The 26,583-nt window shown below is 42.7% G+C and overlaps 1 protein-coding gene across 6 annotated transcripts in view; it reads right to left on the bottom strand.

Annotated features, from left to right (window-relative positions):
- Positions 1-26,583, bottom strand: part of TMEM164 (transmembrane protein 164) — a 193,711-nt gene that overhangs the window by 122,664 nt on the left and 44,464 nt on the right. The window lies entirely within an intron of this gene.

The raw sequence follows: 26,583 nt of genomic DNA, 5'->3' as shown, positions 1-26,583 counted from the left end.
AGCTTGTATTTTTCATCTGGCAATCCTATTGACTTTGCCACCCCCAGGCTCTTAATTTCCCTTTGATTTTGAAGGGGAGCTGAATTTGCTACCCCATAGTTTGTTTGTTTGGCACAAGGATTATTTTAGGCTGATTGTTTTTAAGAAACAACAGACATAGGAAAAGCTCTGAAAACTGTGTAGAAGTTACCTTTCTGTATAATATATTTACATTTATATGGAAAATCTCCATTTGTTCAGGTGTCTCCCTCTAGGAAAAGGTAACTCTACATCTTTATACTCTCTCAAGGGGGAAGGCAAGGACCTAAATCTGTGTAACAACCTTACCCTTGTTTACTGCACTCTTCCTGGTCACCTCCAGGAACTGGCCTTCTCCTCCACCCCTACCTCTCAACCACTACCCAACATGTTTATCTTTAGCTAGAGATGGTATTTAAGGTGGTAGCTTAGGCCATTTCAGGGAGTTCATTTTCCTGGGTCTCCCCCATGTATATAGGAGGTATACATATTATTAAACTTCCATTGTTTTATTATTTTATTATTAGCTTCCTGTTAATCTTACTGTGGAGGGGGGGTGTGTCTCAGCCAGGAACCTAGAAGAGTAGATGGAAAATTATTTTTCTTCCCCCACATTTGATTGGTTTGTTTCAAAGCCTGACCAGTTGGTTCCTCTTCTATTCTCCCTGCTCAAACCAAACAAAAAGAACCTGATCCTTCTAAGAGACCATCAGTTCCATGCTCCTTGGTTTGAACTAGCCTTAGAAACCCACAGCAGTGGCAGTTTGACTGCACCAAGTCAAACCTTGTTTGACTTTGCTCAAGGGGGGACAAAGAAAGCCCTGCAGAGCAGTTGTACAATGTGCAAATTCCTGGGCTTTCCCCATGAGGAATGCTGATTCCATAAGTCAGGGGTTCCAGGAATCTGTGCATTTTAACAAAAGCCCTAGGAGATTCAACTATTCTAAGCAGCCAAGTGTACTCAAGGTTTGATCAAAGACATTCAGCAGGACAAAAGATTGACCAAAGAATGAAACTCATGTTTATGGAGTTACTTCACCTACGGCGACATGATGGTGCAGATTTACAAAATCATTGCTATGTGTTCCTCTCTTGTGGTGAGCATTTATGAATAGACATTATTGGCATTATGGGCCGGTTTGGCTTTGTCCCGGGTATCTTCTTTATATTCTGTTCTTCAGTTCTCTCAGAATCTACATTTAAAAGGAAAGGGTACTCTAAGGAAAATCACTCTAAGTATAGATACCTGAATCCCTGCAGATTAAGAGAAAGAATGGGGAAGAAAGGATCCTGAAAGGAATACAGCCGGGAGTCCATCACTCACACAATACCTCACCAGAGAACCCACCAAGAAAAAAATCCATTGAGAATGTTACTTTCCCCTGTAGATCAATTTGATTAAAAGTGCAAAGCCAATGATAATTACAGGTCCACAATCCTTTATTTGCAATCGCCAAATCCAAAAAGGTCTAAGAAACAGAACGTGGGGTTTGGTTTAAAAAAAAAAAAAAAAACTAATTTGGTAGCAGACGTGACATGATCTGAGCTGAGGCTCTTTATAGACTGTCTTTATTCCATTTATGGTGAGTATTCATATGTTTTCCACAATAAGAATGTACTTTGATTACAGGGTGCTGTCCCAGATCCCATTGGCAGTGTCTGTAAAACACTCCACACTCTCAGTATTGCCTTTCTAAAATCCAAAATATTCAAGACTTCTGAAATACATCTGACCTTCATGGTTTGGGATAAGGACTGTCAACTTGGAATTTCAATCACCCAAACATGAACTTAACCCCACTTCCCCACCCTACCCGTCAGAACAGTACAAGAGAGAAAGAAACCAAGCTGGTATTCTTTACCACTGACCGGGAAGCAAAGTTACTCACCTTAGGCAAGGGACCAAGTTGGAGGCTGTACATAGTTACCCAGCATCAGGCCATCAAAGGCTACACTCAGAAGCTACAGTATACAGAAAGCAGACAGGGGCCCCCAAGCACCTTGGAAAGAATACTTCTGGAGTCACCTAAGAGTCATGCTAGCAATCTTTCTGAGCTTCTGGAATACCCTAGATACTTCCAACACACTAAAACAGAGAAGCAAAAATGCAACACGCCCCCCTGACCCCACTTTTCTATACACACATCCGAGGAGATAAGCAGATTCTTGGGGTGGGAGGGGCAATTTCCCTGTAACTGCCCCATTTGGCTGGTTCAGATCCCCGATGTCCCTATACGGGGAAGCCCAGAAACCTCCTGAAGAAAGCAAGCCTCCAGTCCCAACTTAATCATGGATCTGATTTCTTTCGAGGCAGCCCATCTAGTCTTGACTCTTAAGTGAGTTTTCCAATAGTTACTTGCCTGTGGTCATGTCATTTCCAACCAACACACCGGCTTTCCTCATCTTGCCTATCTATCCCCAACACCAGGATAGAGGGTATCTTTTCCAAGCAACTTTTAAAATCAGATACATGGAGAACATCAAAAAAGCAGGCTTGAAAAAGGACCCCGACCCCATTCTATTTCTTTTCCAGTAAACTTATGGTCTCCTCTGGCAACTTCCTAGATTTATGGCACTAAACCTCTCTGCTTTGTCATGCTGGAGCCACATCCATAATCACCATCAACCAAAGGATCAGAGTGAAGATAAGATGTTAATTCAGAGGCCCAAAGGCCCCCAGCATTGGCCCAAATATCGCTGCTCTCTTCTTTGGTTGGCTGCCAATGGCCTCCAAATTTTGTTGGCGTGTGTTTTAGCCTAGCAGACGGAAAGCTAAACTATCTCTTCAGCTGCAAATAGAGTGGGAAGAGAGGACACTTGGAAGCGCAAACAAAGAGGGCAGGAAGATGAGAAGGCATCTGAGTACATCCCAGCACCGCCGTGGCACTTTGTCTTCTTGCTGCCATCTGCCCGGATAGGCATCTGAAGAAAAGAGTAGGGAGCATAACAGAGAAATGCTACTATGCCCTTCCATTGACCCACTGTCTGGGAGGCAAGCAGGGTTTTGTTATGAAATCCCACTTTACAGATGGAGAAACCCAGGGGGAAGGTTCTGATGAGGTTTTTGGCAAGAACCCAGGTCCCGTAATAAACTTTCAACACTTTTCACCTCACACCTGACATGGTCCCAGCCTCATGGGGGATTCTCTTCTTTAGACTCTCGCCCTGTCCCTCAACTCCCACAGCACACATGGAGTCACCCCAGGGTCGTCACATCTGTACCACAACACAGCTCCTCCAATCTCCTCCTTACAACCTGAGACATCTCAAAACACAGACCTGCCTGGGCAGCAAATTATATTTACCCAGATGGGTTTCAGGGTTTCAGAGTCCAGCATTCCCTAAAGACAGGCTCACGTTATATCCAACCCGCTTCATTCTTGTATCTACTGGGTGCTGGCGATTCTCAAATCCTTACAGAACTGAAGTCTTTGGGGGCTGGTTTTTCCTGGAAAAACCTGCAGGTTCCATTCAAGAACCTCACTCTCTGAGCTTCTTCAGGAGACAGTGACTCTCTGTTATCTTGCCCAGAAACTCAGCAGCTGTACCAGTTGATCCTCTACCTCAGAGACACTCTGGCTCCAGGTTCCCACCTTCTCCACCCAAGCTCTCAGCATCATTTGTCCAATTCCTGTTCTTGTTTCTTTCCATGGTCATATTAGCCCCAAGTTCACTGGCATCAATACCCTGTTCCCTGTCAAATTCTGCTCAACCCCAGTATCACATTCATTAACCCCTCATGGTCATAACACTGAAAGAAGGTAATTTTTGTTCATAGGAAGAAGTGTTAGTACTATGAGAAATGTAGGCGGGAAGAATGGCCAGTCACCAAGACCATCCTAAGTGAGGGGCTAGCCAGGTTAAGCAGTGGAAGGATGAGAAAACTAAATCAAAGGGAAAGACAGTGAGAGAGGGGCAGGAGAGTGGCATTTGGCTTGCAACACAATCCTCCGAGGCCGAGCTCCAGTTCTCTTGGCTCCACCACTTAGAAGGGCACCCATCTATTTGGGGGTTCTTAAAGGAATGCCTATAAACATAACCCACTCTTGGGGCCTCATCTTCTCTCTCCTTGGACTGATGAAATGATTTTCACTGGTTTCTTGCCTCCAGACACACTGCTGGTAGGGAGGATTGCTCTAAAATGCATCTCTGATCTTTCCTTTAGAATCCTTTAATGGCTGGCCAGTAACTACAGGAAAAGCTCAAGCTCCAGCAAGGCAGGCAAGGCTTTCTCTACTCACCCTGCTGATCTCTACAGCTTGCTGGCTTCGGGCACTGTCCCAAACTGTATCTTGAGCCTATTCCATGTCATAAACAGGCTTCAATAATCTCATTTTCTAGTAGCTTCATTTTATTCAACTATATGGATATGCAACAATTTACTCAACCCATGTCTTCCGGTCACACATGTAAATTATATCTAAATTTTCAGGTCCTTCACTATTTAGTCTACATTTTATAGCAGTAGCCTACATTTAGTTGGCAACCCACTCCAGTATTCTTGCCTGGAAAATTCCATGGAAAGAGGAGCCTGGTGGGCTACAGCCCATGGGCTCACGGAAGAGTCACACACGACTTAGCAACTAACCAACATTTAGCAGTCGTCTACATTTAGTACCTGGTCTCTCATTAGAGTGAAAATTTCTAGGTCTTCAAAGGGAATATGGATTTTAAGGCTTTTTAACCTACAATTCTAAACTGCCTTCCAGAAAATGTCTTTGAATTTGTACTCCTGCCAGCAACATATGAGAAATATGTTTCTGCTACAGCCCGGCCAAGAGGTCATTATCAGTTTTAAAAGGCAAAACACTAAAAGGGAGCAGAATTTGCCACCGTCAAATATGTCTCTTTGTCATAAAGACTATTTTGAGCTTGTTTAAAAAAAAAAAAAAGGCAGCAGATACAGGAGACACCCTGAAAATCAAGTAGAAGAGATTATTTTCATAAGAGATATTTGCATTTATAAAGAAAATCTCCATTTGTTAGGGTGTCTCCTCTCTGTACAAGGAAGAGAAGACAGACTGAATTTTTAGAAACTCTTATGACTAGAAAAGGCAGCAACTTCTGCATACAATCTTACTCTTGTTTACTGTGCCTCTCCTGGTCACCTCCAGGAACTGGCTCCCTCCACCCTTTTGTCTTTAGCTGGAGATGGTATTTAAGGTGGTGGTTTGGGCCCTTGTCAGGGAGTTACTCAGTTTTCCTGCATCTTTCCAACACACACAGGAGATACACAAGTTATTAAAAGTCCATTTGTTTTCCTCTTGTTATTCTGTCTTTTAGTACAGGGGAATCTCAAGCCACGAATATAGAAGGGTAGAGTGAACATTAACTTTACTCCCCTACAACGCGCGCACATGCACACACACACACACTTACTTCACTGCTTTAATGTGCGTGCCTCAGATTACCAGAAATATCAAACTATTTTTTAACATGAGTTTGGCCAGCCGTATTTCTTCTATTGTGGCCTTGCCTATTTTTCAACTGGTGTGTTCTTTTTCTTATTGGGTTATAAGAAGCTATTTATGTTTTAATGCCATTTAATACAGACTACTTGACATTTATTGCAAATATTTTTCCCATGTTGCCATTGTCATAGCTCCAGTTATGGCAGTTTTGTATGGAAGTTTTTGTATCTTTATGTAATTAGATATATAAATTAGATATTTCCTTCATGGTTTCTGTCTCTGATGTCATACTTTGAAAGTTATTTACAATCTTGGGATTAAAAAAAGAGTCACCAATTATTTTCATAATATTTTAAAATTTTAAATCTCCAAATCAAAAATTGCATTATTGTTCATCCTACTCACTCTTCCAGAATGGCCTTCTCATCTTTCCTCTTTCGGCTACCTCTTATTTAACGTTCAAATAACAAAAGAAAGCATCATTTCCCCTTGTGCATGCTTAGTCACTCAGTCAGGTCCAACTCTTTGTGACATCATGAACTAAAGCCTGCCAGGCTCCTCTGTCCATGGACTTTTCCAGGCAAGAATACTGGAGTGGGTAGCCATTTCTTCCTCCAGGGGATCTTCTTGACCCAGGGATCAAACCCATGTCTCCTACGTCTCCTGCATTGGCAGGCGGATTCTTTACCACAGAGCCACATGGGAAACCCATGATTCCTTCTATCCTCCCATTAATTCTTTCTGCTAATTTTTTCTGAGAAATTATCTTTTTTGTCAGTATAAGGAACTGACAAAGAGCCTTCTCTCAAGAATTTAGACAAAAAGGAAATTAGAGCACCTACTGACAAACTCTTGGGCTTCAAAATCAACATATAATGTATTTAAAACATAGCAAATGCATTTTAAAGCTAGAATGTTCCTAGACTTGAAAGACCAGTTTGTAACCTGTTTGAATTATCCCCAAAGAAAGAATGGGGTTGACCAAACACTGAGGTACAGAATAAAGAAAGTCACAAAGGCATATATATTTGGCAGTTTCCACATCCAAGTACTAGCCAGGGACCAGGAAATCTTAGCTTGTAAATCTCAAGTTTCCTGGTCCCAGTGCCAAATTCACCCCTATTAAAAGAATGGAAGTGGAGTAGGGAGCATCACTAAGCGGTGAATATTATGGGCTTTAGAGTTAAGATAGATTTCGGCCACTCACCAGCACAGTAACCTTGGATGAGAGACTGGAGGAATTTTTATCTCTAAAATAGGGATAAAAATAGCATCTATGTCTCATGAGGTTTTGGAGAGGATCAAATGAGATAAAGCAAGCAAAACACTTGGCACAATGTCTAGCACATAGCTAGCACTCAATACATAGTAGCTATAATTATTCTGATTGCAAAAGAAAGTCCATCCCTACTGTGAGCTACATCAGCAAGAGCTTCTATTAAACTTCCAATTCATCTAACTTCACTTGTTCTATTCACTTGTTCTTCACTTGTTCTATTCACTTGTTCTTCACCTGCTTGTAGTATTATATGCTAATATGGTATTTGGCTTCCTTGTCCAGCTGCCTACAAGGAGAGAATACTGAAACACTCAAGGTGCAGTTTCCTCATCTGTCAAATAGGGATTACATCAGTACTATCTCATAAGGTGGATATGGGGATTAAATGTGTGAAGCACTTAGTGTCTGGCATGTTGTAAACAATAAAATAAATATGAGCTACTGATAGCATCATCCTTCTTGGTTGCGCTTTCTGTTGTCCACTCACTACAAATTCCATCCAGGCCCACAGCAACTTCTAGTTCCCACACAAAGCCTTCTCCAATAACTCCAGATAACACCTCTTTTTTGTCCAATGGCCTCTACAACTCATTAGGTACTTATATTTTATTTAATTTGGGCTATTAAATGGTTTCCCTATGGTTGCACAAAATGCTATAATAGACTGAGAGCTAGGATTGGATTATCAATTGTTCCCTCCTGACAAATTTGAAATTGGCATAGATGAGTCATTGAACAAAGCCCAAAGTTATCTGTTGGGTAATCAGGGCTCTCAACAATGTGGCCCTCAGCTGCCTTGCCAGTTGTATTTCCCACTATGACTCAGGTTTTCACCCTGAACCTCAGTTTCTACATTTTAAAATACAAAAGAATAACAGTGCTTGCCTCCAAAATCTTAAACTCAACTACTGTTTGATGCAGATAATAAATGCTTTCTAGATATTTCCATCTAGATGCCTAAATCTGAACTTGCCATCTTCTTTTCCTAATCTCTTCCCTTGCTAACTGCTCCCTCAAAAAGTGGAAGAACAAGGACAGCTGTTCCAATAGTAGAATTCCAACTGATCTGAGAAAGGCAGAAGGCATGAGGGAAACAAAATTAACATCAGGTAAACAGTACAGTAATAAGTGAGGCAAGAACCATTGGTAGAGGCTGACGAGTAATGCAAGATTATCATTTTTGCATGGAAAGTACTTGTTAATTACAAAAGAAAATAGTAACTTTTTAGTGGAAAAATTTGACAGGAAAAGATTAGTTAATTAACTTCACCAATAATAACACATATCATGTCCCCCGGATATGATGTACCAAGAAGGGGATGACATCACTTCTGTGGCATTTCTGCCCAAAGACTTAAATCTAATCAACAAAAACAAAAGCAGGTAAGTCCAAATAAAGAACACTACAAAGTAACTGACCAGTACTCTTCAATATTGACAAGGTAATAAAAGATGGAGACTGAGGAACTGTGATGGATGCAGGAAATTAAGACGACCTAACAACCAAATACAATGTGGGATCCTGGATTTCATCCTACAACAGACAAAAGATGTTTGTGGGAAAAACTGGTGAAATAGGAATAAAGTCTATAGCTTAGTTCAAGTATCAATGCTAATTTCTCAGTTTTAAAGATTTTACCATGGTCATGAGAAACACTGGGCTGGAAGAAGCACAAGCTGGAATCAAGATTGCCGGGAGAAATAGCAATAACCTCCGATATGCAGATGACACCACCCTTATGGCAGAAAGTGAAGAGGAACGAAAAAGCCTCTTGATGAAAGTGAAAGAAGAGAGTGAAAAAGTTGGCTTAAAGCTCAACATTCAGAAAACAAAGATCATGGCATCCAGTCCCATCACTTCATGGGAAATAGATGGGGAAACAGTGGAAACAGTGTCAGACTATTTTTTTGGGCTCCAAAATCACTGCAGATGGTGACTGCAGCCATGAAATTAAAAGACACTTATTCCTTGGAAGAAAAGTTATGACCAACCTAGATAGCATATTGAAAAGCAGAGACATTACTTTGCCAACAAAGGTCCATCTAGTCAAGGCTATGGTTTTTCCAGTGGTCATGTATGGATGTGAGAGTTGGACTGTGAAGAAAGCTGAGTGCTGAAGAGTTGATGCTTTTGAACTGTGGTGTTGGAGAAGACTCTTGAGAGTCCCTTGGACTGCAAGGAGATCCAACCAGTCCATCCTAAAGGAGATCAGTCCCGGGTGTTAATTGGAAGGACTGATGCTGAAGCTGAAACTCCAATACTTTGGCTACCTCATGCAAAGAGTTGACTCACTGGAAAAGACTCTGATGCTGGGAGGGATCGGGAGCAGGAGGAAAAGGGGACGACAGAGATGGCTGGATGGTATCACTGATTTGATGGACATGAGTTTGAGTAAACTCCGGGAGTTGGTGATGGACAGGCAGGCCTGGCGTGCTGCGATTCATGGGGTCACAAAGAGTCGGACACGACTGAGCAACTGAACTAAACTGAACTGAATACAAGAGGTTAACATTAAGGGAAGCTGATAGAAGGGAATATAGAAATTCTCTGCGGTATCTTTACAACTCTTTCGTAAACGAAAAATAATTTTAAAATATCAAGTTTTTACACATTACTACCTATAAAATAAACAAGGTTTTACTGTATAGCACAGGGAACTATATTCAATATCTTGTAATAACCTATAAGTGCTTCCCTGGTGGCTCAGTGGTAGAGAATCTGCCTTCCAAGCAGGAGATGAAGGTTAGATCCCTGGGTCAGGAAGATACCCTGGAAAAGGAAATGGCAACCCATTCCAGTGTTCTTGCCTGGAGAATCCCATGGACAGAGGAGCCTGGCAGGCTTAAGTACATAGGGTTCCAAAGAATTGGACATAACAACTAAACAACAAAAATAACCTATAATGGAAAAGAACCTAACTATATACACACACACACACACACACACATATATATGTATATATACACACGTGTATATATATACACACACACTTACATAACTGAATCGCTGTACTGTACAGTAGAAACTAACACAACATTGTAAATCAACTACACTTCAATAAAAATTTTAATAAAAATAAAATACAAAGTTTTTTTTTTTTAAGTACTATTATCCGATCAATTTGCCTGTCTTCAAACCCCAGAGCTATCTTTGATGCTGCCCCTCTTTCTCAGGCCCCATATGTAGTCTCTCCCCAAGTCTTGTAACCTTGACACTTTAACCTTTTCAATATATCTCAAATCCATCCTTGTTATCATTTCCTAGTTTCAGTTCAGTCACTCAGTCGTGTCCGACTCTTTGCAACCCCATGAATTGCAGCACGCCAGGCCTCCCTGTCCATCACCAACTCCCAAACTCATGTCCACTGAGTCGGTGATGCCATCCAGCCATCTCATGCTCTGCCGTCCCCTTTTCCTCCTGCCCCCAATCCCTCCGAGCATCAGGGTCTTTTCCAATGAGTCAACTCTTCGCATGAGGTAGCCAAAGTATTGGAGTTTCAGCTTCAGCATCAGTCCTTCCAATGAACACCCGGGACTGATCTCCTTTAGGATGGACTGGTTGGATCTCCTTGCAGTCCAAGGGACTCTCAAGAGTCTTCTCCAACACCACAGTTCAAAAGCATCAACTCTTCGGCACTCAGCTTTCTTCACAGTCCAACTCTCACATCCATACATGGCCACTGGAAAAACTATAGCCTTGACTAGACGGACCTTTGTTGGCAAAGTTATATCTCTGCTTTTCAATATGCTATCTAGGTTGGTCATAACTTTCCTTCCAAAGAGTAAGCGTCTTTTAATTTCATGGCTGCAATCACCATCTGCAGTGATTTTGGAGCCCAAAAAAATAAAGTCTGACACTGTTTCCACTGTTTCCCCATCTATTTCCCATGAAGTGATGGGACAAGATGCCATGATCTTTGTTTTCTGAATGTTGAGCTTTAAGCCAACTTTTTCACTCTCCTCTTTCATCAAGAGGCTTTTTCGTTCCTCTTCACTTTCTGCCATAAGGGTGGTGTCATCTGCATATTGGAGGTTATTGATATTTCTCCCGGCAATCTTGATTCCAGCTTGAGCTTCTTGCAGCCCAGCGTTTCTCATGATGTACTCTGCATATAAGTTAAATAAGCAGGGCGAGTCCCTATTCATTTTCTTCAACTACTGCAACAGTTTTCCTATCTGATCTCGAGGCCTCCAGTGTCTCCTTCTTCACTCTAGTTCATACAGTATTGCCAGGTTCCTTTTCTTAAACACAACCCTGGGACTTCCCTGGTGGTCTAGTGCTTAGGAATCCACCTGCTAGGGACTCGGGTTTGATCCCTGGTCCAGGAATTAAGATCCCACATGCCACGGGGCAACCAAGCCCATGTGCCACCTAAGCCCACATGACACAACTACTGAGCCTCAGCACCCTAGAGCCTGTGTTCCACAACAAGAGAATCTTCTGCAGCAAGAGAAGCCACTTCAATGAGAAGCCCGTGCACCACAACTAGAATTAGCCCCTTCTTGCCACAGCTATAGAAAAGCCCATGGACAGCAAGGAAAAGCCTGTGTGCTGCAGTAAACACTTAGTGCAGCCAAAAATAAACTAAAAAGAAAAAAAAACAGAGCACTGATCATGTTATATACTTCACAAATTTCAGATGATACATTCAACACAATCTCTAGCAAAATCTCAACTGACATCCTTATACAATCTGAGAAGCTAACACTAAAGTTCACAGAGAATTGCAAGGTATCCCAAATAACTAGAGCAGTCTTGAAAAGAAGAATAAATAGGAAGACCCACACTACCTGATTTCAAAACTTACTACAAAGGAACAGTAATAAAGACACAGTGGCGCTGGCATAAGGATAGATGTATAGGCTAATGGAAAGAATTCAAACAAATCCCAAAATAAACCCTCCCAACTGATTTTCAACAAGGGGACCAATACTATTCAATGAGAAAAGTCTCTTCAACAAATGGTCCTGGGACAACTGGATTTCCACATGTATAAGAATGACCTTTGGACCCCTACCTCACAATTGTCTACAGAATCAACACAAAATCAAGCAAAGACCTAAATAAAAAAGCAAAAACTACAGAATTCTTAAAATTAAACATAATGGTAAACCTTCATGATCCCAGTTTGGCAATGGATTCTTAGATGTGACACCAAAAGCAAGAGCCACAAAATATAGGTAAACTGGACTTAATGAAAATTAAAATATTTTGTGCTTCAAAGCATACTATCAAGAAAGCAAAAAGACAACTCAAAGAATGGCAGAAAATTTTTGCAAATCTTGTCTCTCACAAGGCTCTATTATGCAGAATACATAAGTAGCTCTCAAAACTCTAATAATAAAAAGACAAACTATCAAGTTCAAAAGTGGGCTAAGGATTTGAATAGACATTTCTTCCAAAGAAGACACATGAATGGCCAATATGCACATGAAAAGGTACTCAGTATCATTAGTCACTAGGGAAATGGAAATCAAATCTACAGTGAGAGACCACTTTACACACATTAGAAAGGCTAAAATAAAAAAGACAATCACCAAGTATTCATGATGATGCAGAGTAATTGGGAACCTCATACACTGCAAGTAAGGACGGAACATGGTGCCCCAATATGCGAGAACAGTTTGGCAGTTCCTCAAAAAGTTACACACAGAGTTATCATAGGACACAGTAACTCCACTCCTATATACGTACCCAAGAGAAATGTTCACAGAAAAACGTATACATGGGGACTTCCCTGGTGGTCCCGTGGCTAAGACTCCGCACTCCCAATGTAGGGGCCCTGGGTTCGATTCCTGGTCAGGGAACTAAAATTCCACATGCAGCAACAAAGACCTGGTGCAGCCAAATAAACTGGGGAAAAAAAAAACTTATACATAGATACATGGATGTTCATAGCAGCATTACTCATAATAGCCAGAAGGTGGAAACCACCCAAATACTCACCAATGGATGAACGAACAGATAAAGGAAATGCGGTATACCTATACAATGGAATATTGTTTGGCCATAGAAAGGAATGAAGTTCTTACACATGCTATGACATGGATGAACTTTAAAAACATTATACTAAGAAAAAGAAGCTAGTCAAAGTAGACTATATATTATATGACTCCACCTCTGAAATGTCCAGAATAGGCAAGTATATAGAAGCAGAAAGCAGAGCAGTCACTGCTTAGGCATGGGGGCAGAACAGGTAGGGGAGTGATGGCTAAATGGTATGGAGCCTCTTTTTGAGTTGATGAAAATGTTCTAATTTGACTGTGGAAATGGCTACACATACCTGTGAATATACGAAAAATCACTGATTGAACACTTTAAGTGGATGAACTATATGGTAATGAAGTATATCTCAATAAACTATTAAAAAAAAACCTCAGATGGCTCCTTATTCCTTGTTGAATAAAGTCCAAACTCCTTAATTAGGCATTCCAGTCCCTCCCCTTCCCCATCCTCATTTGACTTCCTCCACCCACCAACCAGCTTCATTGTTCACTATCCTTTTTCACAAGCCTTTCTCTCAAACCAAACTGAATTATTTACCACTATCTATATACCCCATGCAGTTGGTCTTTCCCCCTGCTGGTCCTTTTCCCTGGAACTCTCTCCTCACAATTCTTATTTATTAGTACATATTCTGCTTTATACAAGACCCTGTTCAAATGCTCCCTCCTAGGCAAATCTTTCCCCATCCTTCAACCCACATATAGTAGGCTTTCAAAACTCTATTTACTGTAAGAATGAGGGTAAGTAGTCCTTCCACATGATGATTCCCACTGCCAGATGATAATCCTCTCGAAGCCACAACTGCACTTCTCTCTTCCTTTCCTAGTTAAAGTAGCAGTTCACAGCTTCAAGATCCCTTTACTAAGTTCCTGAGAATGGTTCCGAACTGCTAGTCTCTACTTCTCCTGAAAACCTTCTGGAGATGAAGCAAGCTGGCGTTGCATTATGCCAGGGCCACCGAGTACAGGTGTGTAGGTTGTGCACTGCACAACCCTAGTGGCGCCATTCAATTCTAGTCTATGTGAATGGCACCCTCTCCTAGGGTTGTGCAGTGCATAGCCATTCGTGGTGGCCCTGCTTGGAAACATCCAGAATTTGGAAGCAAAGCCAAAAAGAGCACTCAATGAGAAGAAATCACATGAACTATATTGCTGGTGAGAAGTGGGTATTTTCCAAACCTTATGAGGAAGATGAAAAAGAACTCAGGAGAATAACATGGTCTTAGCACACACAGTGTTTGTATGGAATGACAAAACAGAAACATCCAAGAGAAAAATCATCACTGATGCTTTTTCCAGCAGTGGAAAGAGAAAAGGACCCATGATCTTGTCAATACAAAGGTGTGATGTACCTACATGGTCTCTCTGATAAGATCCTTCAATTCTGTTACGTTCTGATTTTAGGTTATCAAATAAGCACCTGTGTAATTTGGCTTCAGGAACCTTGCTCTCAGGAAAGGTAGGACCAGGCTGATGGACACAAGTGTTATGTGTCTATACAGATCTCTCTCCCATCATCAATCCATTCATCTGCCTTGTGGTTAATCAAGCAGTCTTTTATAAAGTTGGGGAGTGTGAAACCAACATGCATAGGCAAGCTGATAAAAACTAGGCTTTAAACCTACCAATCATTTTGCAGACTTAGGACCCAGGTCAACTGTGCCACAATGGCACAGACACCTTCTAAATCCCAGCCAGAGCAGCCAGCAACAAGTCCCCCTCTGACTACCACGTCTCAATAGCAAGCAGTAATAAAGCATGCATACAGGGAGGCAAAAATGGCTGGAAAGATGGACTGTGAAGACAAGTGATCTAGTAGCGGAGTCCAAGTATGCCAGACGATGGCTTTGTTCCTTCTTTTGTCCCCACTCCAGTTTAGTTCAGCCTTCCATTTTTGTATTTGCTCTTCCTGGCATATTTCATTCCACTTCTTCTATCTCCTCCAGAGAATTCCTGAATAACATCCACCCCAACTGATCATTCCTTTTCTGAAAGCCATTTGCACATACCGGTACTATACACTTATCACTCCTTTCTGTTGTAATTAGTAATAGTAGTGATGATGATGACAATGACAATGATATTAATAATAATAATAATGGCAGCAGCTACGCTTACTCCTTGGAAGAAAAGTTATGACCAACCTAGATAGTATATTCAAAAGCAGAGATATTACTTTGCCAACAAAGGTCCATCTAGTCAAGGCTACGGTTTTTCCTGTGGTCATGTATGGATGTGAGAGTTGGACTGTGAAGAAGGCTAAGCACTGAAGAATTGATGCTTTTGAACTGTGGTGTTGGAGAAGACTCTTGAGAGTCCCTTGGACTGCAAGGAGATCCAACCAGTCCATTCCAAAGGAGATCAGCCCTGGGATTTCTTTGGAAGGAATGATGCTAAAGCTGAAAGTCCAGTCCTTTGGCCACCTCATGCGAAGAGTTGACTCATTGGAAAAGACTCTGATGCTGGGAGGGATTGGGGGCAGGAGGAGAAGGGGACGACAGAGGATGAGATGTCTGGATGGCACCACTGACTCGATGGACGTGAGTCTGAGTGAACTCCGGGAGATGGTGATGGACAGGGAGGCCTGGCGTGCTGCGATTCATGGGGTCGCAAAGAGTCGGACATGAATGAACGACTGAACTGAACTGATTCTTTACTGAGTGCTTCACTAGATGCCCAAAACTATATCCGTGTGTGTGTGTGAGCACGCCCATGCTCATTCACCCATGTCATGTCCAACTCTTGCAACCCCATGGACTGCAGCCCACCAGGCTCCTCAGTCCATGGCATTTTTCAAGCAAGAATACTGGATTGGGTTACCATCTCCTCCTCCAGGGGATCCTCCAAACCCAGGGATTGAACTCACATCTCCTAATTGACAGGCAGATTCTTTAGCACTAACACACCTGGGCAGCCCCATATTCATGTATTCCTCTTAGCAATCCTGTGAGGTAAGTGCAGTTCCCCACCCCACCCCACTCCACCTGTTTAAACATGAGGAAACTGAGCTAAGGAAAGGTTAAGTACTTGCCTAAGGTCACACAAGTAAATAACGAAAAGAGTCAGGCCTTGAATCAGAACTGTCTGGTACCAAAGATTTTGTTTGCAGCCAATCTTACCTTTTGTCTCCCGCTTTGTCTTTTGAGGATCTTCATCTGCCACCACTCTCCATAGTGCCTAACACCACGTCAGACACAGAAATGCTCCCCCAAGATATGTATGCAAGGCTAACTCTGTTCCCTGGCCAGAGCCCAGCCCAAGACACAAGCTGGAAGAGCAGGCAAGAAGGGCAGTGAGTACAGAGAGACATGACCCATTGGGGGGGCCATGGGAGTCCTCTTCCTCTGACTCCTTTAGGGCAGGATAATGCTGCTACCTTGACCTCAATCACAGAAACATTCAGAATAGGATGGATAACCTGGTTGTCTTAAAACTCATCCAGACAACTTGGAAGGAACAGAGCCGAGGCCAATCTGTGAAAGGGCTGGGTGCTATCCAGTTCCCTAAAGGAAGGGAACCAACTGTATCAGGGTCACAGCCACTGAGAAGCTGTGTGACTATGGTCATGGATTTTGGCAGCAGTGAGGGGCGGGGAGCAGACAGGAGTATTTTTCAAGAAGAGAGCTTTACACTAACTAACTCTCTCTCTCTCTCTCTCTCTCTCTCTCTCTCTCTCTCTCTCACACACACACACACACACACACACACACCCCTCATTAAACCTGTTTTCTCATCTTTAAAAATGGAAATAAGAATACATACCACTTGAAGCACTGCTAAGGTATAAAATGAGACTGTAATAAAAGGACCTACCACCTAAAGTCTACATTAGTTTGTCCATGCTGGGGTTTGGAGCACACACAGAGATACAAGGCATAGTTCCTGTCTGCAAGAGTTCAGAATGTCTGACAAAGAGTCTGATCTAGCGTACTGCCAGCACTCTGTCAACCAGGTATAAATATAAAGCTGGCTGGTAGATTACCCCAATTCTCAGCAGGACATTTTGTCAGATGAAAATTTTGGCAGGAAAGAAGAAAACTGCTGGCAAGAATAAAGGTTGCAGTTTACATCTTTGCCTCCAATCTATCATCCACACCTCCATATTAGAAAACTGGGGAAGGGGACTCTACAAACCGCTATTTTGGAAGTGACACATGTGAAATGTTCTCTTCCTTCACATTTGTCACCATTTCTCATTTGATACTGCATGCATACGTGCTAAGTCACCTCAGCCATGTCCTACTCTTTGCGACCCCATGGGTAGCCTGCCAGGCTCCTCCGTCCATGGAATTCTCCAAGCAAGAATACTGCAGTGGGTTGCCATCCTGTGTTAAATGCCAGTCTTCCCTGCTAGACTGTAAGGTCCTGGAGGGCAGTGGCTGTGTGCCGGTCTTTGTTATAGATCCAGAAACTGACATAATGACTGGAACATTCAAGATGCTCATCAGATACTTGTTGAATGAATAAACCAAACAAACAGATGTCTCTGGTAGGTGCATAGACCTGATTACCTAATCAAAAAAATCACTTTAAAATAGTCAAGCCTTGTTTATGCATAAATGCCTCTCAAGATTTCCAAGAAACTGGTAATGTTGGTTTGTTTCTGGGAAGAAAAAGTAACAGATTATGGGTCAGGGGTTGGAGGAAATTATACATGCCCTTCAATTCTTTTCAAATTATTTGAGTTTTTCAATAACAACCAATCAAACATAAAATCTGAAGGAAACACACGCTGATGATGAGAGAGACAACTAGGGGATTTTATTTGCTATGTGTCATATTCTTGCAATGTTTCAGGTTTCGATCACAGGCGTGGCATTGCCTTTATGTTGTTGCTGTTGTTTACTTGCTAAGTCATGTCTGAGTCTTTGCAACCCCATGGACTGTAGCCTGTCAGGCTCCTCTGCCATGGGATTCTCCAGGGAAAAATACTGGAGTGAGGAAGTGAAATTGCTGTGCCTCCCCATAGGTAAGCTCCTTCTTCAAGCAACTGGAAAGATTTATTTTAATCCTCGAGACTGCCTCAAGCCATTGTTATGGCCCAGACATGAAGCCAGCTGGATAATTGGACTTTTTTTTTTTAAGCAAAGGTGCCACTCTTTTGTATGTGACAGTAATGACATGGCAGTTAGTTAGGTTCTTTAGCTCCTCAAGTTTTACGGGTCACTCTCCTAAGCAGAAAAAACTAAGGTACAGAAAAATTGATGATATTCTCCTCACCTGTCTAAGACACTCTAAAACCCAACTGTTTGGCTTTGCTGTTAAAACTCAATGGTTCTAATGATACAAACGAACTTATTTATAAAATATAAACAGATACACAGACAGAAAACAAATTTATGGATACCAAGGGGGAATGCAGAGACATTAGAAAGCAGAGGCATTATTTTGCCAACAAAGGTCCGTCTAGTCAAAGCTATGGTTTTTCCAATAGTCATATATGGATGTGGAGTTGGACTATAAAGAAAGCTGAGTGCCAAATAATTGATGCTTTTCAACTGTGGTGTTGGAGAAGACTGTGGGGACAGCAAGGAGATCCAGTCAGTCCATCCTAAAGAAAATCAGTCCTGAATATTCATTGGCAGGACTGATGCTGAAGCTGAAACTCCAATCCTTTGGCCACCTGATGTGAAGAACTGGCTCATTTGAAAGGATCCTGATGCTGGGAAAGATTGAAGGCGGGAGGAGAGGGGGACAACAGAGGATTAGGTGGTTGGATGGCATCACCGACTCAATGGACATGAGCTGGAGTGAACTCTGGGAGTTGGTGATGGACAGGGAGCCCTGGTGTGCTGCAGTCCATGGGGTTGCAAAGAGTCAGATGGTACTGAGCGACTGAACTAAACTGAAGGGGGAATGGGTGATGGAGGAATAAATTAGGGATTTGGGATTAAAATACACACCCCGACAAGGATTTACTGTATAGCACAAGGAACTAAATTCAATATCTTATAATAACCTATAATGGAGAGTGAAGTCAAAGTCGCTCAGTCGTGTCTGACTCTTTGCAACTTTGTGGACTGTAGCTCACCAGGCTCCTCTGTTCATGGAATTCTCCAGGGAAGAATACTGTAGTGGATTGCCATTCCCTTCTCCAGGGGATCTTCCCAACCCAGGGATTGAACCCAGGTCTCCTGCATTGCAGGCGGATTCTTTAAGGTCTGAACCACGAGGGAAGCCCAAGAATACTGGAGTGGGTAGCCTATCTCTTCTCCAGGGGATCTTCCCAACCCAGGAATCAAACCAGGGTCTCCTGCATTGCAGGCGGATTCTTTACCAACTGAGCTACCACAAAGATCTGAAAAATACATAAATCTGTATAACTGAATCACTTTACTGTACACCTAAAACACTGGAAATCAACAATACTTCAATTTAAGAAGAAAAAAAAAACCCTCAATAGTTCTAAATGCTGAATGCACATTAGGATCTCCTAGTCAGTTAACTGAAAATAAAATCCCAATTCCTGAGGCTCAGTCCCCTAAATCTTGACACAACTGATTGAGCCTGGGGCCTAAGCAGCATTTCAGAGCACTCCAGGTGATTTCAAAGTACAACCAGGTTCGCAAACCCCAGTTCTACCCACTGCTGAATACCGTAGTATCTTTCAAGAGCCCTCAGTCGCTATTTTATAAGTCTTCTTTAAGCAGTATATTCTCCTCAAAAAAAAAAAAAAAAAAAGGCAGGCCAAAGAACTCTGTAACCAAGACAACAAGCTCAGAGCACAAAGAGATAGGTCTTCTGTGATTTGCAACCAAAGGAAGCAGAAGAGGAAAAGTAGACACTGAAGAATTGACAGGAAACTAGAGAACAAAAGGCATGGTGTCTGAGCTGCTGCCCAACCAGGCAGCACATCAAACTCCTGCTGCATCTTCCAGGCTGGGTACCTTGACACACAAGCTCTCAAGAAGGAAAGCAGCCCTGGATTAGCAAATGAAACCCTTAAGAACACACTTTCTTCTTAATTGAACTTCTGACCCCCAAATGGGAATGTCTGCTTTGGCGAAGGTTGCAAACCAATTTCTTTCCTCCAGGTCCCCTCTTGCTTCCCTACCTGCACCCGACCCTGTATTGCGAATCAGTGTGACAATGAAAACACGAAATCCGCATGGGCTTGGAGTTTGAAAAAAAAAAAAACGTTCTTCCTCTGTATGTGCTCTGACCGTGGAGCTCGGGTTTTGTTCCCAACTAGGGGAGCACTGAGATAGATGAAAGGGCTGGGGATGCTGCAAATTGAAAGCCAAGGAGTTGGCCTTTTGTTCCCTTTTTGCAGTCAGGGTCTATTCTGGAAAGCAGAAATCAAAAAGAAAATACAGCCTGCGATGAGCTGAAATTGGGCAAAATGTGATGAGGCATAAATGAAAAAAAAAAGAAAAGAGGAAGAAAGAAAAGGGAAAAAAAGGGAAAAGGGAGTCTTTCTTTACCAGAAGAGGTTCTTTTCTGAAAACTGCCTCAAATTACAACACTTTCCACATTTGGTTCACTCCAGGAAGCTTTGCATTGTTACCTAAAACCAAAACGCTTTTTATCACATTACAAGGAGAAACTGAGGCACATGCAAACAGCCCAGAATTTGGTGATGCATGGCTTCAAGAATGTCCCTTCTAGGCTCAGTCTATTTCCCTCAGTCCAGACAGTTAGATAGACAAATGAGAGTTTATTCAGTGACATTAAAGAAGAGGTGTGGAAACAAAACCATGATGGAGCAAAATACTGGCGATTTGAAGGACTACAAAACTATATGCTGCTGCTGCTGCTGCTAAGTTGCTTCAGTCGTGTCCGACTCTGTGCGACCCCATAGACGGCAGCCCACCAGGCTCCTCCGTCCCTCGGATTCTCCAGGCAAGAACACTGGAGTGGGTTGCCATTTCCTTCTCCAATGCATGAAAGTGAAAGTGAAGTCGCTCTCTTAAAGTGGTGTAAGGAATGACATTCATTATGCTATTGGCCTGCCAGTCTCCAAGGACTTTGCGTGGCCTGATGGAAGAAGGCTTAACCTCTCACAAGTCTCTGAGGTTGGCTTTAGGGCTTATGATATTTTTAATCAGCCACCTGTTAGAGGTCTTCTTCACCGGGGAGAGATACTCAGCCTGATGGTAGACTCCTGGAGTGTGTCCTACAGGAAGGTAGATGGGAAATGAGCTATGCTGCCCTCTCCAACCCGCCACATACCTTCCACAAGAATCCAACCTTGGATCACAGGCTTTACACCTAGAAAAGCCCTTCTTTCCCTTCCTCTCCAGGGACCAGCAGATGGGAAAACTAAATTCCTTTGAACTTTACTTATGCCAAGTTTACTTAGTGTGACCCATTAGGCTGTTTCCTTTCATTCAGTACTATGGCAAATTCTATTCTGAGCAGAAGAAACACACAAGAATCATAACCAGAAATACAAATGGCATTAAGGTCCCTATACAATTCTTAACAGATGACACAGGGCCCCAAACCAAATGGCCGAAAGGCTACTTCTAGCTCTATAGGAGCTCCTTAAAAGTAATAATAGTAATAACAGCAACAACCACCACCTCATTTATCAAACCACATGCTTACCAATTAAATGCTCAATGGTATAAAGAGTCCTAAATGGTATTATCATCACACCAGCAGAGTGATTTCAGCAAATCGCATAATCAAGAAATACCCACTGAGCATTCAGTCATGTTCTACACCCTGAGCAGATGTGTAATCCTAGCATAATAAAGAGCCATCTGTTAAGTCTCAACTGCATAAGCAGTGCCTTGGGTAAGTTGGACTCCCTGCCCTCTCCCCAGGCCTCACATTAATGAACCAAACTGAAATTAGAGAATGTACTTTTTGCATTCCTTCACCCTTCTGCTTCCCTCAGTCTATCACCAGTAATGATCCTGGTCAAGTGATCCGAGACTGCCTGGAATATCCACAGAAGGGGAAGCTGTTTCAATGCATGCAGACTCTATTTATAGAACGGATACCTCTGCAAGAAGATATAATGGCCTGGGAGTCAAAGGCTTTAGATTCTATTCCCAGGACAGCTGCTAACTAAAGGACAGACCCAGGCAAAAGACTGGCCCTTTCTCAATCTCAAAGCCCACATCAGCACTGGACCAGATCTGTGCTTCTCAGAACCACGTAGCTGCCCATGGGTATGTCTCAGCAGGCAGAGAGGTGAGGCAAGTAATTTATGATGAATAATAGAGTACTGAAGTTGGCTGCAGTATGGTGACTGCAGCCATGAAATTAAAAGACGCTTACTCCTTGGAAGGAATGTTATGACCAACCTAGATAACATATTCCAAAGCAGAGACATTACTTTGCCAACAAAGGTCTGTCTAGTCAAGGCTATGGTTTTTCCAGTGGTCATGTATGGATGTGAGAGTTGGACTGTGAAGAAAGCTGAGTGCCGAAGAATTGACGCTTTTGAACTGTGGTGTTGGAGAAGACTCTTGAGAGTCCCTTGGACTGCAAGGAGATCCAACAAGTCCATTCTGAAGGAGATCAGCTCTGGGATTTCTTTGGAAGGAACGATGCTAAAGCTGAAACTCCAGTCCTTTGGCCACCTCATGAGAAGAGTTGACTCATTGGAAAAGACTCTGATGGTGGGAGGGATTGGGAGCAGGAGAAGGGGATGACAGAGGATGAGATGGCTGGATGGCACCACTGACTCGATGGACGTGAGTCTGAGTGAACTCCAGGAGTTGGTGATGGACAGGAAGGCCTGGCATGCTGCAATTCATGGGGTTGCAAAGAGACGGACATGACTGAGTGAGTGAACTGAACTGAACTTGGCAAATTCTTTACACATCTATTCATTTGTATCTTAGCCCTCCTCTAGCTCACTTGCAAAACACTTTTTGCCACATTATAAGGAGGAATTAAAGCTGATGTAGACGCTTTCATATGCTTTCTTGGAGGGCAGAGGTGAGCTATGGATACAGCAGTTGCGAATTCTACACAACCCAAATATTATCTTCTTATTTATGCAGCCCTCAGCTTAGTCTGTTGAGCACACGAACATCCAACATGGGTACAGCAGCTACAAAAAGGCTGAGAGCGCCTGGGCTAAATCATTCATTCAACCTGCTGTATTCTGAAGAAACCACCTCCTGCCAGACCCCAATCTAAGTACTGGGGAAATAACAGCAGGTTAACCAAGACATGGTCTTGGCTTCTGTGGAGCATTTTGTCTGACAAGAGGGTAAGGAAGTGACATAAAACGCACGAATTAAAACCTATGATCAGAATTCTGAGAGCCTGTAACAGAGCCACCACTGGGCAGCAGGTAAGGGAAGGAGGTTGCAGAGGGAAGACTGTGGGTAAGGTTTCAGTGACCCAGAGGTTACAAACACATGTTCAGTGAACCCAAAGCAGCTCCTTTTGCCTAGAGAATAGAGTGCGAGGGGAAACCCATAAGAAATGATGCTGGAGGCATGAGCAGAAGCTAGATCACACAAGGTCTGGGAAGCCATGTGAAAGACTGAATTGTTCCCTCCCACGAGTCACTACAATTCTGCTCAGAGAGTGCAACTCGGATGTGTGAATATATGCCAAGGATCACAGGTCTGAAACTCTGGTGCTTTTTTCCCATAAAAACACTGTTAGGGAGACTTCCCTGGTAACCCAGTAGATAAAGAGTCCACCTGCCAATGCAGTGGACATAGGTTGAATCCCTGGTCTGGGAAGATTTCACATACCATGGAGCAACTACGCTCGTGTGCCACAGCTACTGAACCTGCATGTTGCAACTACGGAAGACCATGCACCTAAAACCCATGCTCCACAACAAGAGACGCCACTGCAATGAGAAGCCCAGGCATCACAACAAAGAGTGGCCCCAGTGCAATTAGAGAAAGCCCACACACAGCAATGAAGACCCAGCCCAACCAAAGATAAATAATAAAAAACACTGTTTGGAACCCTGCTGAGGGGCTGAGGGACTCTACTTCCATTCCATTCCAGATTAAACAGGCTTTTGCCAGCTGGTCTGGGAACCAGAACCCCAAGAATATTGTTTCCACAGGAAAATGCAATCTGAATTCTAAACAGATTTCCAAAGAAACCTTTGGAACAAAACCCATTCAACAGTTGTTGGGGAATGCTTGGAAAGCAATGAAACATAGGACCTTGCTTTCCTCCATGGAGCCAGTGTTTGAAAAAAAAAAAAGACTGAACACTACAACCACTGTCTTAAAATAAACACAATATCCTCACTTTGATTAGTAGGGTTATACTTAGGTACAACCATTGAGTGGCACCATGTATTCATATACTTCAATTAACACAAAACCCCAAATATGTGGCAGATGACTGGCTACTTCCACTCTAAATAAAGACAAGGCAGAAATGGAGAAGAGGGTGGTCTCGTTAAAAAGAAACATGGATGTAAACCAAGTCAGTAACTTCTACACAACATTCCTATGTCTGTGCCTCTTCAGGCAGGAACTCAAATATTGAGATGCTGCTGCTGCTGCTGCTAAGTCGCTTCAGTCCATGCCTCTTCAGGCAGGAATTCAACAAATATTGAGATGCTGCTGCTGCTGCTGCTAAGTCGCTTCAGTCGTGTCCAACTCTGTGCGACCCAACAGACGGCAGCCCACCAGGCTCCCCTGTCCCTGGGATTCTCCAGGCAAGAACACTGGAGTGGGTTGCCATTTCCTTCGCCAATGCATGAAAGTAAAGAGTGAAAGTAAGTGCCATCTAATTCTGTTTAGTCAGTGTCTCCACTTTTCTTCAATTTCCTTTCAGTAGAGAATCCTTACCTATTAGCACTCAGAAAAACACTTCCTCTTCCCACTTCCCCCACCCACTCATTCAGTCTAACAGTAAGGGAAATGGAAGTGGTGGTAGTTTCCCAGAACCACCCTCCAAACCCCCTCAGGTCATTTTATGGAGCAGTAATTCTCCAAGTTCAGGGTGCATAAATACGACCTGGAGATGGGTGAGTCATATCCCCAGGTCAACCCCCCTCCCCCTTACCTGGACTCAATAGGCCTGGGGAAGGGTACAGGAATCAACATTTTTAAAAGGCATCCAAGGTAACTGAGGCAAATGGCTTAAAAACCAAACCTTGAGAAACTCCACTGTGGGAATTCTAGCCAGCTGAGTCCCCACCCCTGAGCTCAGTCATGTCCAACTCTCTGTGACCCCATGGACTTGATAGAATTCTCCAGACCAGAATTCTGGAGTGGGTAGCCATTCCCTTCTCCAGGGGATCTTCCCAACCCAGGGATTGAACCCAGGTCTCCCGCACTGCGGCACATTCTTTACCAGCTGAGCCACCAGTGAAGCCCTGAACTGAGAATACCAGTTGCCAATCAGAATTGGCTGGGTGATCTGATGTGAGACAGTGACTGAGGGCAAAATGGACACAAGAGAAGAAAACAGCATCCCAGTCAGTGTGCCCCCAGCTATACTTTAGTTTTTAAAAATCCCATATTTTTACTTTAATCCAAGCAGATGGCATTGCCTTTCCAGCAATCTCCTCCTGGCACCAGAAAAGGAACTCAACAGAGACCATTTAGAAGGAAGGTATAGAAGTGGGAAGAGAAACAATGTTAATTTGCTTGGCCCTGCCCCAACTTGCTCAGCCTCCTTACCTCTCCTGATGGTTGGTTTCCATTTCTGGAACTCTGCGCTGCTGTGGCAGAGAAGAGAGGCCAAGGTGGGGCGGTCTTCTCTGACTCACATTAATGTTTTCCTCTATTACATGAATAATCAAGAGTTGACTGGAAAGAGGAATAAACGAAAGGCAAATATTCTACTGAGAGGTTAAATAGGATAAAGAAGGCCCCCTGTTGGTTGAGAGATGTGAGGTGATAAATGAACAGTCAGAATCCCTGCCTTTTTTCATTTTCACTGTTTGCCAGGAACACAGATTTAAAACCCATAACGTCAGCACTGAGCCTGAAAGAAATAATCAGGTATCTGTTTTTTTCCACTGTTCCTCATAATACCCAGAAGAGTCTTCAGCAGTTCCTGTTAACCCTAAAAGCCTAAATGCTAACCAACTGTTGTTGATTCAGCCCCAAATTTACAATTGTGGGCCTAGATCTGGTCTATTTTATTGTGGTAAGAACATTTAACATGCGATCTATTCCCCTAACAAATTTTAAATGTGCAATAGAGTATTGTCAATTATAGCGCAATGTCATACAGCAGAGCTCTAGAACTTGTTCATCTTGTATAACTGAACCTTCATGCTCACTGATTAGCAATCTCCCAGGCCCTGGTAACCCTTCCCTCCCAGCTTCAAGTAACCACCATTCTACTCTAATTCTATGAAGTCGACTAGTTAAATACCTCATGTAAGTGGAATCATGCAGTATTTGTCCTTCTTTGACTGGCTTACTCCACTAACCATAATATCCTCAAGGTTCACCCATGTATCATGGCATATGACAGGATTTCCTCCTTCTTAAGACTGAATAGTTCCACTGTGCATTTTTATATTTTCTTTATCCATTCATCCATCGTTGCATGGCATTTGGGTCGGTTCTATATCTTGGCTACTCTGAATAGTGCTTTAAGAACACTGGTTGGCTAGGTATCTTTTCAAAAGCCTGATTTCAGTTCTTTCAGCTAAACACTCAGAAGTGGTAAGTAATTGCTGGCTCATATGGTAGTTCTATTTTTGAGGAATCTCCATATTGTTTTCCATAGGAGTGCACCATTTTGCATTCCTATCAACAGTGTACAAGTGTTCCAATTTCTCTACACCTTCACTAACACTTATATATATTTTTCTCGCTATTATCAAGACATGGAAAGGCAAGTGTTGGTCTGACCATTTTTACTGAAAGAAAACAGTCCTACTCAAGTTGACTCAACAAAAAGAGAGGTTTATGGGAAGAAAACAGGTATTCCATGAGAATCTGTGTGGGATAATGCTTGGCC

The sequence above is a fragment of the Budorcas taxicolor genome, chromosome X, assembly GCF_023091745.1.
Source record: "Budorcas taxicolor isolate Tak-1 chromosome X, Takin1.1, whole genome shotgun sequence".
NCBI classification, from domain to species: Eukaryota; Metazoa; Chordata; class Mammalia; order Artiodactyla; family Bovidae; genus Budorcas; species Budorcas taxicolor.
This window is presented reverse-complemented; position numbering and strand designations above follow the sequence as displayed.